The following is a 16,543-nucleotide window of genomic DNA, read 5'->3' as shown; positions in this document are numbered from 1 at the left end:
AGTTCAACTCGAGATATCCACAAGCGACATGTATCGGTCGGGAGGAAGCCTATTGAGGAGATTGCGGACTGGAGTAAGGTAACGCTTGTGTGTGACATATCTTATTTGTTCTACATGAACAATTGGCGCCCACCGTGGGGCACGAGATAATACCTTACGCACCAACCTGCATTCTTCGAAGATGGTTCCTACTCGCAATATAGTAGGAGTTAACAAACAAGCTTAAGCAGGTCCCTCAGGACCTACTAACATCACCCCGGATTAGACGGTCAAGCCAAGATGCAACAGGAACTGGCTGATTTGAAGAAGCGTAGTGCTGACGAGATGGAGGCACTACGACAGGAGAACTCACGCCTAAGGTGAAAGATTGAGGCCGATCCCACTCAAAAGGGAAAGGCCAAGGAAACATCCGATGTCGTAGGGTCCCCAACTTTTCAGCCTACTGAAGAAGAAAGCGAGTACAATCCTACCCCGCACACCTTCACCACCACTCAACAAACTCCCATCCTCTCAACCCATCATACACACTTCCATTCCACCCTCCCAAGGAATATTGCGGCTCTTACCCTCGTCGCCACCCTGCCCACCATCCACATCCCGCCCTATAACATGCCCACCACTCTACACACTACTCATATCCCACCATATAACAACCCTCACACCCTCCCTACCACCCATATCCCCCCTCACAACTTCACTTCCACTTTTCCCACCCTCGTTCACCATCTCATCCCCCATCACCCGCTACCATTTGCTCAACCTAGGCGCCGTCATCCTTTTACCGATTTCATCGCCAACACTCCCCTCCCTGCCCAATGGGAACCTTTCACACTAGAACGCTACACCAGTGAGACCGACCCAGACGAACACCTCAAGGTCTACATCACCCACGTCACCCTCTACACTTCCCAAGATGCTGTTTTCTACAAGGCCTTTCCTAGCACCCTTAAAGGCCCCACCCTCGAATGGTTTACCACCCTTCCACCATACTCCATTGACTGCTTCAACACCCTCTCCCACATGTTCACCACTCACTTCACCGGTAGCTGCCCGCATTAAACTACAACAATCTCACTTCTCGGTGTCAGACAAAAATAAGACAAGATGCTTCGAGCGTTCATTGATCGTTTCAGTAAGGCTACCCTTCGCACACCATACCTAAACCAAGAAATGATACTTCAGTGCATGGCCTTCACTCTCAAACCCGGCCCCTTCGCCAACAACGTCTACCTTCACCCACTCGCCTCCATGCATGAGTTGAAACTTCGCGCCGCCGACTACGTCCACAGCCTCCATAGCAATGACTCTTCATAACCTTCACGACCTGACCCGAGGAAATGCAAACTCTCCATCCAAAATTCTGCAATGACTACACACCCTCCACAGCAACCCCCTCTCTATAACCTTCCCGACCTGACCCGAGACCCCAACAACCCCGACAACCCCGCTTCACCAGATATGCCCTCTAAATGTCCCTAGATCTCGTCACCTTGAGGAGGCCTTATAGGTTTACCTCATCCCACCACTACGCAAGGCAACCATTCCTCCCAACGCGAACATGACTAAATATTGTCACTATCACCAAAACCACGACCACACCACAGAGGAATGTAAAGCACGCCAAGATAAAATTGAAGAATTAGTTCGTGTTGGCCATTTCCACCGCTTTGTCCGTAGAGACGACCACCCTCCCCGATCCAATCACCATCCTCGTTCTGACCACCGACGCCCTCCTCGCGACTCTCGCCACGACAAACACCCAAGCCAACCCGCAAACCACGACCCCCGACGGGCTCACACCGATGTCACCCTTACCGACCCTCCCCTACGCAACACTATTAACACTATCTCTAGTGGCTTTGCTAGTGGGGAATCCACCTCATCCATGAAGAGACACCTTCGCCATATCAATCCATCAACCACATCACCCATTCTGATCATAGACGTCGCATGCCCCCCATAACCTTCACGGATGACGATTTTCATGGCCTTGATAACCAGCAAGATGACCATATGGTCATCACCGTTGAGATAGAAAATTATGCCATCAAGAAAGTCCTCATTGACCAAGGCAGTTTCGTCGACATCCTCTATTGGGCAACATACTAGAAACTCCAACTCCCTGACACTGCCATGGTCCCATACGAGGAGCCGATATATGGATTCTCCAGGGAAAAGGTTTCCACCCACGGCTACATTGACCTCCATACCATTTTTCGTGATGGTGCTCAAACCAAGACAATTCCTATCTGATTACTTTTCGTCGACGCGCCCACATCTTATAATGTCCTCATCGGCCGACCTTCACTCAAGACTCTTCGCACTGTCGTCTCCACACCACATCTGGCCATGAAATTCCCATCCCCAACCGGGGACATCCTTAGCATTCATGGCGACCAACGCCTCGCACGCGAGTGCTACATGGCCAGCCTACGCCCACAGCTTCCCATCCTTCAAACCAATCATATTGAATGGCCATCCGGCTTCGAGATAGCCTTATCTAGCGATGATCTAGACCCTAGAGTGGGCTGGGATGCCCGCCTCGAGCCAGTCGAAGAAACCATCCCCCTGGAACTCCCTAATGGCCGCTCCATTAAACTCCGCACTGGATTACAACTTGAACAGCGTGACATCCTCACGCCCACCCTTAGTCAAACCATGAAGCAAAGGAGCCTCCTTGTCTTGATAATCTTGGCCATGTATGAAGAGAATTGGGCCGAGCCCAATTTTAACCCATCCTATGTTCCTTTCATGTCTTATGTATTATTGGAAAGCAAAGCCCAAACAATGGCCCAATTTAAATCTACACTACTAGATTTACATGCACTTCTTCAAGTCTTTGTGATCTCTTTGGCCCATGTAAAGAATGTGAGAAGCCCATTGATTTTGTGATCATCTAATGGGAGGCCCTTTTGAATCTTTTTCATCATTGATCTTGTAATTGGGCCTTTTAATGGGCTTGGGCTTGAAGGTGCAATTGGGCTTGGTGGGGTCACATCATCCCCTCCCCCTTGAAGAGGATTTGCCCTCAAATCTTGGTTGTCATCCTCATCAGCTACAGTACCTGTAAAAGGAACTAAGTCAGTGATATTAAAAGTAGGATGCACACCATATTCAGCTGGAAGATCTAATTGATAAGCATTATTGTTGATCTTCTTTATGATTTGGAATGGACCATCACCACGGAGACTAAGTTTGGATTTTCGTAATTGAGGAAATCTTTCCTTCCTTAGATGAAGCCAAACTAAGTCACCCTCATTGAATGACCGAACTCTCTTACCCTTGTTTTTAGAGTTGGCAATCTTTTCCATTTGAGCTTGAATTTGACTTTTAACCTTCTCATGAAAATCTTTGATAAATTGAGACTTAGAAACCCCTTCTTTATGAACAAAGTCAAAAGAAGATGGAAGAGGTAGCAAGTCTAGAGGAGTGAGAGGGTTAAAGCCATAGACAACCTCAAAAGGTGAGAGTTTGGTGGTGCTATGGACCACTCTATTGTAGGCAAACTCAATGTGGGGAAGATACTCATCCCAAGATTTATGGTTCCCCTTAAGCACAACCCTAAGCAATGTGGAGAGGGATCTATTGACTACCTCTGTTTGCCCATCAGTTTGAGGGTGACAGGAAGTAGAAAAAGAAAGTTTAGTTCCAAGCCTAGACCACAAGGTCCTCCAAAAGTGGCTAAGAAACTTAGTATCCCTATCAGACACAATTGTTTTGGGTAAGCCATGAAGACGAACCACTTCTCTAAAGAACAACTTTGCAATGTGGCTTGCATCATCGACTTTGTGGCATGGAATAAAATGTGCCATTTTCGAAAACGGTCCACAACCACAAAAATCGAATCAACACCCCTAGAAGTCCTTGGAAGCCCTAGGACAAAGTCCATGCTAATATCCTCCCAAGGGGTGGAAGCCACAGGCAAAGGAGTATACATCCCAGCAGGCATTGCGCTAGACTTAGCATGCAAACAAGTCAAACAACTAGCGCAATGTTTTTGAATATCACGTTTCATGTGGGGCCAAAAGAATTTTTCTTTAAGCATGGCCAACGTTTTGGCGACCCCAAAATGTCCCATAAGTCCCCCCTCATGCATCTCAATGATTAAAAGTTTACGATGAGAACCACATGGAACACATAGGCGGGCTTCTTTGAAAAGATATCCATTTGAGACATAGAAGCCGCCTTGGGACTTATTTAAACAATTAGAATAAATAGGGGCAAAGAAGGGATCTTGACTATACAATTCACATATATTGTCAAATCCAAGAATTTGAGATCCAAGTTTGGCTAAAAGAGTATATCTTCTAGAAAGTGCATCAGCCACAACATTGGATTTCCCTTTCTTGTATTTGATGATATAAGGGAATTGTTCTAGAAATTCAACCCACTTTGCATGCCTCTTGTTGAGCTTGTGCTGGCTTTTCAAATACTTGAGAGTTTCATGATCAGTGTGAATTATAAACTCTTTAGACACAAGATAGTGTTCCCAAGTATGAAGAGCTCGCACAAGAGCATACAACTCTTTGTCATAGGTGGGGTAATTACGAGAAGGGCCATTGAGTTTTTCACTGAAATAAGCAATTGGATGGCCTTCTTGTAATAAAACCGCACCTACTCCAACCCCAGAAGCATCACATTCTAGCTCAAAAGTTTTCTCAAAGTTTGGAAGAGCTAGAACTGGTGCTTGGGTGAGTTTAGCCTTAATATCCTCAAAGGCTTGTTGTTGCTTATCACCCCACACAAAAGGTGTGTCTTTCTTGACAAGTTCATTGAGGGGTGAGGCAATTGTGGAAAAGTGGGGTACAAACCGTCTATAGAAGCTAGCTAGCCCATGAAAGCTACGGATGTCCCCTACATTCTTTGGCACAGGCCATTCTTGGATGGCTTTGATTTTGTCGGGGTCAACATGTACCCCACTTTTATTGACCACAAACCCAAGAAAGATGACACTCTCTACACAGAAAGTGCACTTGTCTATGTTGGCATAGAGTTGATGGTCTCGAAGGAGAGACAGGACTACCCTAAGGTGTCCTAGATGAACTTTGAAGCTTGTGGCTATAAATTAAAATGTCATCAAAATAAACAACCACAAACTTCCCCAAACAATCCCGTAGGACATGATTCATTAGTCGCATGAATGTGCTAGGAGCATTGGTTAGGCCAAAAGGCATGACTAACCATTCATATAGACCAAATTTAGTTTTGAAAGCGGTTTTCCACTCATCACCTTTGGCAATTCGAATTTGGTGATAACCACTTTTAAGGTCTATTTTTGAAAACATTTTGGCCCCATGCAATTCATCCAACATATCATCTAGTCTAGGGATGGGGTGCCTATACTTTATGGTAATGTTGTTGATGGCCCTACAATCACAACACATGCGCCATTTGCCATCTTTTTTGGGCACCAACAACACGGGAACAACACAAGGACTAAGACTCTTTTGGACCCATCCTTTGTCTAACAACTCGATCACTTGAGTCTCTATCTCTTTAGTCTCAATTGGATTTGTCCTATAGGCTGGTCTATTAGGTAGACTGGCCCCTGGGATAAAATCAATTTTGTGCTCTATTCCTCTAAAAGGTGGGAGGCCTTGGGGACCATCCTTAGGGAAAAGATCCGCAAATTCATGGAGAAGAGCACGGACAGAAGGAGGTAGATCCTTAAGTGAAGGATGTTGGAGACATGTAAGGACAGCATGACACAGCAAAAGGTAGGAAGGGTGTTCAACATGAAGAGTTTGTAAAAGAGTTTTATGAGTGAGAAGCACTTCATGATGAACATCCTTAGAAGGAGAGACTTCCTCTACCTTTTTCTTAGAAGCCTTGGATAATTTAGTAGAGTTGGTGGAACTCTCTTCCTCCCTCCTAGCTTTCATTTGAGCTTGGTCACTAGCAACTTGAGTAGGAGTGAGGGGATGTAACACAAAAGTTTTGAATGATGTTGGAGGGTGATCTCATTGGTATGGCCATGGTGGGTGGTTTTGCGGTCAAATTGCCACGGCCTACCTAAGAGAATATGGCAAGCTTCCATTGGAATTACATCACATAAAACTTTGTCTTTGTACTTTCCAATAGAGAACTTAACCAACACTTGATGCTTGACTTCGAGATCCCCATCTTCATTAAGCCAATGAAGTTTGTAAGGTTTGGGATGGGGTAACAAAGTCAAGTTCAACTTCTCAACCATTCTTGTGCTACAACAGTTGCAACAAGACCCACTATCAATGATCAAAGAACAAGTATTGTTCAAAACGTCACAGCGAGTGTGAAAAATGTTTTCTCTTTGATCATTGAGAGGAAGGGTTGGTTGGTTATTGAGAAGCCTCCTAATCATTAAGAGAGACCCTTCTTGAGGGTAAGAATGATGTTTATCTTTGGAGGACTTGTCACTGTGGGAGTCACTAGAAGAGGAAGATTCCTCAGAAGACTCCTCTTGACTGCTGTAGAGGTCTTGGCCCTTTAGCACAATGGTGCGCTTGGTAGGACACTGTGATGCCACATGACCTCTACCTAAACACTTAAAACACTTGATCTCACTACCTCGCTTGGAGGTCTCACCCTTATCTTGACCTTTTGCTGGGTGTCTATGAGCGGTCTCCTTGACATGAGAAAAATCTTTCTTTTGAAAATCAGATTTTGAAAAAGAGAGTGAAGAATCCTTGCGAATAGGTTTCCTCAAGAGTTGTTGCTCCACTTTGATGCACATTTGAACAAGTTCATTTAAATTTTGATATGGGAGCAACTCAACTCTATCTCTTATGTTGTAGTTTAGACCACTCAAGAACCTAGCAATGGTTAGATCTTCTTCCTCATCTATCCCAGCCCTCAAGATGTATAACTCCATCTTTTGCCTATATTCCTCCACAGACATGGTTCTTTGTTGGAGCCTTTGGAGTTTATCCATAAGCTCTCTTTTGTAGTATGAAGGAACATGACGAGCATGGAGGGCCTCTTTGAGATCAAACCAATATTCAATCTCGGGAAGGCCTTTTTTTCGCTTTTGGAGGACAAGGGTTGTCCACCAATTTAAGGCATGACCTTGGAAGCTGAGGACAGCAAGAGAGACACGTCTCTCTTCCTCAACCACGTGGCTGTCAAACAGTTGTTCAACTTTTGCCACCCAATCTAGATATGCCTCAACATTGTCTTTTCCATGGAAAGGAGGCAAATCTATTCTTGTTTCTTTGGGGTGAGGAGGAACACGCCTTTGTCTCCTAGTGTGAGGAGATTGCCTTGGAAAGGGGCGTTGTAAATCCTCCTCCTCGCCACTAAGATCATGATGATGTCTTGATGGGGGCGAGAAGATCTAGGAGAAGCACGGTGAGTGTGTGGAGGATTCCTTAATTGCTCAGATATGAAGTGCAAATTGGCTTGCATGGCAGCCATTTGAGCCTTGATGTCACTCACCTCTTTGGTGAGTTTGTGAAGCATACGAGGGGAAACATCACCCTCATCATCCGCACTAGTGTTATGTTGTGTGGGTTGTGGTGAATTTTGTTGGGTTTGCACCCTTGCACGTGTAGCCCTTCTAGTGCTCATGATTGACACGATCTAGCACTTGAGACAAAGTGTGAATAAAAGTTTTAAGAACACAAGTGAACCTCCAGGTAGGCGAGGTGAGTCTAAAAAGACCACTTAATAACCAAAGCCAATCCTAGCCAAGGCACACTTGGGCAAGTTTGAAAGAATTTCACACAATGGCTAAGTGCTAAATGATGAGAATCACTAGACACTAGTTGTCAACAAAGAACAAAGAACAAAGAAATCTATAAAACACTAAAGACGGACCCCTAATTGGCCAAAAATATGTAGAGACTTTGGTCTCAAAATTTTAAGCCACTAAACAACGTGAAAACTTGAATATAAGCTATGCGGCCTAATGTAAGGTGAGAAAGCACTTAGAACTTTCAACACACTTACAACTAAAAGCGAATTACTAATGGAGGAGAAAGGTTCTACTTAGGAGATGGGATTGAACACCTTGTGGTTCCCCAAGACACCTAAGTAGGCCAAAATACAAGTTCAAAGAGAGTTAAAATTGGTACACAAAATTTAGGCAAAGAGGAGCAACCCAAGAGCACCAAACTTTTAGAGAACTTTGAGTAGAAAATAAGGCACAAAGGATGCTCCAAATTGACCAAAAGAAGTGACCAAATTGTAGAAAAACTAGTAAACTAAAAGATGCAACAATTACAAGCCACAATGGCCAACAAAAATGCTTGAAATTGGTGTTGGAAGCTACTCCCAGGCCAACTTGAACACCACAATTTTGGACAGCAAAGTGATGCACTCCCAAGAGCACTTTGGTGCCAAATGAAGCCTTAGTTGATGGCTTTGAAGTATACACCAATTGGAGGAATATTTGGACCCCTTGTGGATGCAAAATGCAACACCAAACAGCAACAAAACCTGGCCAAAATAATGAACAAAAATAGCAAACAAACTATGCCAAAGGCATTGGTTAGCTCTCACTCAAGCAAGAAATTGATGGCTCAAAACTTTCCAAAATATGGTGAAGGTGAGAGGAAGAATTCAAGCACACTCTCTAGAGTTTTACTTCTCAACCACCACCTAAAATGCTACCTTAGACTAGCAACCAATTTGGAAAACAAAATCACTTAATTCACAATCAAGAGCATTGAAGCCAACATTACTTGCCAATTGAAATGTATAACACAAGAAAAGCTAATTAAGAAAGCTAAACCACATTGAATATGATTTGACAAGACTGAATTGAATAGCCAAAAACAAGGACAAGCAAGAAATTAAGGCTTGAAAGAAAGGAAAGCACAACAAAAGGAATCCTAGAATGGAACTAGAATAGAGTAAAAACCAAAAACAGAAACTGCAGTGCTCATAAAATGCTTATGGTATTCATTGCATGTATGCCAATGTGAGGGAAGTAATCCACTCCAAATGAAAGCAATTGATGGCAATATGGAATACACACATAAACAAGCAAATGTATAGACAAGAGCACTGAAATTCTGAAGCAAAACACACCAAAAACGCACTAAACAGTGATTTTCCCGAAAACACAGCACCAGAAAACGCTGACAGATGCCTTAACTTTGAAGATTTTCATATTTTTTGTACTGGACATATTTGAATGATTCTTTTTGCTACTTTTTCGTCCAGATGTTAAGAAAATTAGGCAAAAATCAGAAGGTGATTCGGTGCTATGAATCGTTACAGTTAAATCACACAAGAAAAGTGTGCGTCAGGACACAAGTGAAAACAGCAGCAAACTGGCACTGAAAAACGCAGAAAGTTGCCTCTACTTCAAAAATTTGTATAGAATTCAATTCTCAACATAATTGAATGATTCTTGTTGGAGAATTTTCGTCTATGACTTAGCTTTTCGAAGCAACAATCAGCTTAAAATTTGGTGCACTGAGTCACTCGTGACACTTCTCAAACAGAAGGTGTGCAGTGGAAAAAAGTTGAAAACAGAAGCAAAAGCAGAGTGAAAGGGGAAGATGTTCAATAGACAAATCAATTCGATTTGGAGCTTGATTATGATCTAGAATCAAGCATAGATGAAGATGAACATCTTAGGACACTCTAAGGCACAAACCAATCGGTGAAATGGCATTAAAACAGTGAGGAAAGCTGACTCAAACAACCACACGCATAGCATGAAGCTTCATTGCGTTTTGGAGTGGAGTTTGGCACGGTTTCACTCAAGCAAGTGCAGAAAATGAATGTAAACGGTGGAAAATTGAAGAAACATGTAAAAGAAAGCATGAACAAGACATAGAACACAACTTGAACGGTGGAAATTGAAAAGAAAAAAGAATCACCGAATAAAAATGACAAGAAACACAATGGAAGCAATAAAATGGTGCTGAAATGTAAAGGAAAGCTAGTAAATGATGTGAACCATAGCAAGCAAGGAAATCTACAAATAGAGTGTAGAACACTCTTGTAGTCTCATAGTTGCATGGAATCAATGGAGAAACACAATATAATAGACAATGAACGGTAAATGTGAAAGAAAAACAAAAAGAAGAAGAAGATGAGAACAAGACGGAAAATGAAGGAAACACAAGACTAGGAAAGAACCTTACCAAACCTTGAGAGACCATGGTTTGATGGCTCTTGATACCATTATGGTGGAGCTCCAAAGGTGCATGAAGAGCTCCATGGGCAGCGGAAATGGATGAAGGAATGGAGGCAAGTTGGAAGGCACTTGCAAGCAATGGAAGGTGAAAGAGGTGATAGGATTTCCTAATCTATGCTAGCCTAAGGAAGGTGGCTAGAGGTAGAGAGAGGAAATCTCTAGAAAGTGGTGACTCTCAAAGGCAATAGAGGGAGGAGTGCTCTCAACTCAAGTTGCATCTATTGCATAAAATTTCAAGAGTGTCTACAAATGAGTGAAATTTTGGCTTTTATATGAAGCCATTTACACATGAGAAAGGAGAGCCATTGGATGGAGTGGGCCTTGATCTTGGCCCTTAGATCAAGCTAGGAGAAGGAGAGAAGATCACGCCCCTTGGATCTTGGCTTGAAGAACAAGAAGGATTCTTAGCCTTTAGATGTGATGACCAACCTTAGTCAAACCATGAAGCAAAGGAGCCTCCTTGTCTTGATAATCTCGGCCATGTATGAAGAGAATTGGGCCGAGCCCAATTTTAACCCATCCTATGTTCCTTTCATGTCTTATGTATTATTGGAAAGCAAAGCCCAAACAATGGCCCAATTTAAATCTACACTACTAGATTTACATGCACTTCTTCAAGTCTTTGTGATCTCTTTGGCCCATGTAAAGAATGTGAGAAGCCCATTGATTTTGTGATCATCTAATGGGAGGCCCTTTTGAATCTTTTTCATCATTGATCTTGTAATTGGGCCTTTTAATGGGCTTGGGCTTGGGCTTGGGCTTGGTGGGGTCACATCAGTATACGTCAACGACATGGTTGTGAAATCTCCAAGCCATGCCATCACCAACACGCTCAGGACCTATCCACAGTATTTTCAGCATTAAGACAGTACAACCTCCGCCTCAACCCCGACTACCCTATCTAGACATTAAGACAGTACATTATCGTCAAAACCGACTACCCTATCCAGAAGATATTACAAAAACCAGACCTTGTGGGGCGGATGTCGTCTTGGGTCGTTGAGTTATCCGAATTCAACATCCGCTACGAACCTCACGGCCCCATCAAAGCTCAATGCCTCCTAGACTTTGTCAACGATCTCCAACGAACCCCTGAAGAGGACCAATGGACACTTTATGTTGATGGTTCATCAAACCTAAAAGGGGCAGGTGCCAGCATCATGCTAGAAGGCCCCAACGATATCCTCGTCGAAAAATCCCTCTACTTCTCCTTCAAGACGTCCAACAACCAAGCCGAATACGAAGCCATCCTCGCCGGCTTATCCCTCGCCCGCAAAGTTGGTGTTAAATCACTCACGTGCAAAACCTATTCCAAGCTTACCGTAGGCCATCTAAATGACGAGTTCCAAATCAAAGACCCTACCCTCCTACAATACTATCACCTGGTCCAGAAAGTCATCCAATCCGCCTTTGAACAAGTCCGCATCCAACACATCCCCAAATCCGAAAATGTCAAAGCCGACATATTATCCAAACAAGCCAACACCAAGCTAAAAAGCCGTCATCGATCATTATTGCAGCAAACACTATCCACTCCTTCCATAACACACACTTGCCATACCCTAACCCAACACCAAGCTGACAATTGGACAACTCCCTACATCCAATACCTCCAAACCGGTAACCCCCCTGACGCTGATAGGAGTTGGATAACTAAAGCCGCCAGGTACACGATGATAGGCGATCACCTGTATAAACGAGGATATGGTCAACCACTTCTTAAATGTGTCAGTGCAGAACAACCTCAGTACATCATTAAAGAGTTACATGACGACATATGCGGCTACCATTCCGGCGCACTCACCATGACTACCAGAATCCTTCTGATAACGCTGTCGTTGACGCGATCAAATTAATACTACTTATCTTATAACAACTTCAGTATTGTTAAGAAAGTAGTCAACAAAATAGTAAGGGTAAAGTAACCCAAAGTCGTCTCCCAACGAACACGGAATTGATTTTTAACAAATTAGTTCTTATAAAACTATACAAATGAGTTAGTCAAATAAAATAAAAAATATAGGGGATTAAGATAAACAAAGATAGAAATAAAATTTAAAAGATAAAAAGAAATAAAAACAATAGTAAAGAAAATAGATTGATTCCATTGCTTTTTCAAAATAGATTCATCATCGGTTATCTAAAGATTATTGCTCAATTAATTATTGTTGTAGATTTACAAATTAATCAATGTAAAGTCTCAATTAATTTGTTGGCGTTCTCACTTTTAACCAAAGTACAGTCTCAATTAAAAGTGAGAACTTTTAGATTATCCATAGTAAATTCAACCAAAGTACAGTCTCAATCAAATTTTACTATGCCTAATCATGTCTATTCTTTTATCTCCTCACCAAATAAAAAGCTTAATTAATCAAAGTAAAGTCTCAATTAATTTTCATTAGAGTAAATACCTTTAACCAAAGTAAAGTCTCAATTATTGGTAAAAACTCATTTAATCACATGAAAGTTTCTAAATAAAATCAAAGTAAAGTCTCAATTAAATTTAAAAACCCTTGAACTCATATGATCAACATGCATATAGATTTAAAATCATTACTTTTTACGTGATTCAAAGATAAAAGACATAGATGAATTAAAACCTCAACAATAATAAAAAGAACAAAGAAATTAATTCATTCTAACCTCAAATCCATAATGAAATTACAATGGAATCAACCCAAGAAGTTTAGCAATCCATGGAATACAAAATAAAAGAAGAATAGAGAGAAGAAAGAGAGAGAAAGGAAACGAAATTAGGCCCCCTAAGGGTTCCTAAACTCCGAAGTCCCGAGCTTGTTTTCTACTTCTCCCTTGGTCTCTTTATATAGGAATTGGACTGGGCTTTTCTGTTGCTAAAATCTCTCAAATATCTTTTAAAATAAAGATAAATATAAATATTTAAAAATATTTGGAGAGATATAGACTATTTGACAAATATAATTGGTTGATAATATCAATATCTAATATAATTAAATTAATTAATTACTTAAAGATATATGATAAATTATCACCAATTAATATTTGTATTAATTTTCCAAATCAACCCTTTGCAATCTCCTTAAATTATCTTCTAAATAATCCAATATCTTCAAGATATATTTGTTTGTTGTGGAACTAAAAAGATTCAAGAAGATCTTGTCATATTTAAAAAGATTTGGTAGTTATTATCTTTTAATATTTTATGATATAATTAAATAAGATAATTATTTAAAAATATCAAATAAAATATCTAAAGATATATTTTCCCAAATTATCTTCTATCATAAAGATAAAGAAAACCGCAAGGTCCAATTTTTCTTTCCTCTCTTCTTGGTTTAGCCAAACTTCTTCACTTTTTCAAGCTTTTCTTGCCGTCTTCATGTAATGCTTGGCCTGAATTTTTGTGCTTTTGATAATTTCTTATTCTTTGATTTATCTTTAAGGTGTCATGAAGCTTTAATCAATTTATTTCCACACCTCTAAATGAGCTTAAAACTTAACTTCAGCTGCATCAACAAACGTTAAAATATCCAAAAATAATTTATGCAGCTAAAAATCACTTTTTAAGACATTTTTATCACACAAGCTCAAACAACCTAATTATCAAAATTATCAATTAAATCACTCTTTAGGCACACAAATTCAATTAAATACCCAGAATTAAACATTAAATGAGGGCAAAAATACACTCATCATACCCACACACTTATCCTTTTGCACTCCTGGGCAAAATCAAACAATTTCAAAACTTAATCTGAGGTATTTTATTTCACATCAACATTGGATCAAAGGAATGAACATCACTGGAGACAAATCAATACTCTAGAGATCAAATTATCATGTATATACAAACAGAAAGGTTCTATTTTTCACACATGAGTTAATCTTTTGAATTCACAAGACAATCAATTATGAAAGAAAGCACTCAAGTTAAATGTGTATTTTCTCACCAAAATTCTCTCAAGTGTTTTGGCTTGTGTTTTCACTCAAAATACTCATGTAAGTAAACTCTCATAATACTTAACAAGACTCTAATATTCACAAACTTTCAGAAAATATGCATTCAAAGATCATGAGGACTTTTCACAGGTTATAATGGGGCTAAGGCAAAGGTAGGAAAAATTTTAAGATTTTTGGGTTTTTGAAATTAAAATATAGAAAGAATAATGGAGCATAATTTCAAAAACAACTCTTTTTCGTTTATTGCTTTGTTGCTCTCTCTTTTTTTTAGAAAGCAATTATTTCAACACTTTTTCATCAACAATTTTTCCTTTTGCCATTTTTATTAATTTGTGGGTGAGGTACTCACCCACACACTTTATTCCTCAACCATTCCTGAACATAATCCATTAGCTCCTTCTTTCTTCCTAAGGTAGAATATGGTCTTTTTCTTTTCAAGGTTATGCAATAGGCTTAAAACAAGAAAAAGAGGTTTAAAGCTCAAAGGGGCTACCAATGGATTAATATCAAGGTGGGCTTATTTGGCCAAGTAGCTAAAAACAAGAAATGCCTCAGTCATATCAAATCATGCATATTCACCTAAGATGCAAAACAAAAGATCAAGCTAAACATTTGAGTATAAACAAACATGAGCAAGTCACTCAAGAAAAAATAGGAATGACATATGGCAGTTCATCCTTTACATTAAGGCTCAAGACTCACAAGGTCAAATTCTTTCACAAAAGATTTAATCAAGAAATTCTCAAATCAACTCAATTAGCAAATCATAGAAACAATCCACTCATATCAACATGACTTTTATTTTTCAGAATTATGATCATCCCAATTATTGAATCAAATCCAAAATCCAATGTCAATATGTTTTATTGAAAGCAGGGAAATATTTTTGGTGGATTTCTTATGAGACATATTGTTTAAAAGTTTCACTTAGTAAAAAGTTAATACTTTCACAATTTTCTCAAAAAGAAATCACAATTTTTTTCTTTTTAAATGAAAACAAAAACAAAAATTGAAAAACAAAAAAAAAAATCCTACCTACAGTTTGTCTCCCCCACACTTATTTCAAAAAAAATGTCCTTGATGGACTTATTTTGGGGAGGAAACGAAAAATTTGTGACTATTGGCTCAATCTGGCCATATGTCAAAATTTATTTTCTTTAATTTTATAAAGTACAAGTCAGCTTGTACAATTTTATTAAAGAAAACAAAAACACATATTTTTGAAATTTTTTTAATATTTTTAAAATTAAAAACAGAAACAAAAAACAAACATGCATGCAAATTAACTTTTCTATCAACAATGATTTCAAAAGAATTTGAATCTAAGCTTTTTACCTGTTGCAGCAACCTTTCTTCTTTTTCTGCAGCCATGTCAACAAAGATAACCACTGAAAACTTATTTGCATCATTCACATCAACAAACTTGATGTGTGGAGTGTGTGGCTTCAACTCAACTTGAGCATCATCAGGTGCATTCAGATGGTTAACGGATCATCAGTAATCCTCATAATCTCATCTTCTGAGCAAAAATTTTCACCTGGTGTTGTTGACTCTGCTGCTTCATCATTAACCAAGTCAGTTGCAATAGTAGATGCTTCAGCTGCATCTTCGAATATGTTGGCTCTTCAACTGCACTTGGTTCCTCCATTGTATTGTTCTCACAACTTTGCTCTTGAAAATGATCATTTGTACTCATATCCTCATCAACGGGTACAACTTTATATTCACATTGAGCATCATCAACATATCCATCAGTAGATATGTTTGTGTGAGAATCTTTAATTTCTTCATCAACTTCAGCAACATTAGCAAAATTGATATGTCCATCAGTAGACATATTACTATGAATCATTATATCCATCAGTAGATATATCAATGTGATGTGATTCCGCTATTGGTTTTTCAGACTGATTCTGCAAGCTTTGTGTGGCGGCATTCATCATCTCTTTCTGATCTGTCTGATTCATCTTCATCATTTCAGTCATCATTTCATCATATCTTCCAAAGTGACCTTTCTCACTGCATCATTCATTAGCTGACTCAAATCTTCAGACATTTGTTCAGCTCTGATGGCCAACTTCAGAAGCACATCTTTGATTTCATGACGAAGTGTTAAAATCTGGATTTTCAGGAAATCTCTGATGGGGTTGAGGGGTGGTATTAACAGTTACAAGTAATTCTATGAAGTTGTTCTTACTTGCATCCCTCAACATATCAGACAATATTTGCTTATTTTCGTACCACTCTTGCTCAATATTTCTGCATCGTTGATCAACTCGCAACCTTTCATCCATGGACTCTAATTTCTCTATAACTTCACCCATTAGTATCATAACTTCCCTGTAGGATGGTCCATTGGTTGCTTCAACTTGCTGTGGTGGTACATATTGTTGCTGAAAACTATTTGGAACATATGGTTGCTGAGGTGGACACTCAGAATATGGTTGTTGCTCATATCCCAAAAAAGATGATCTA

Source organism: Vigna unguiculata, chromosome 11, assembly GCF_004118075.2.
Source record: "Vigna unguiculata cultivar IT97K-499-35 chromosome 11, ASM411807v1, whole genome shotgun sequence".
Lineage (NCBI taxonomy): Eukaryota > Viridiplantae > Streptophyta > Magnoliopsida > Fabales > Fabaceae > Vigna > Vigna unguiculata.
The sequence above is the reverse complement of the archived record's forward strand: the minus strand, read 5'-3'. Positions refer to the sequence as shown.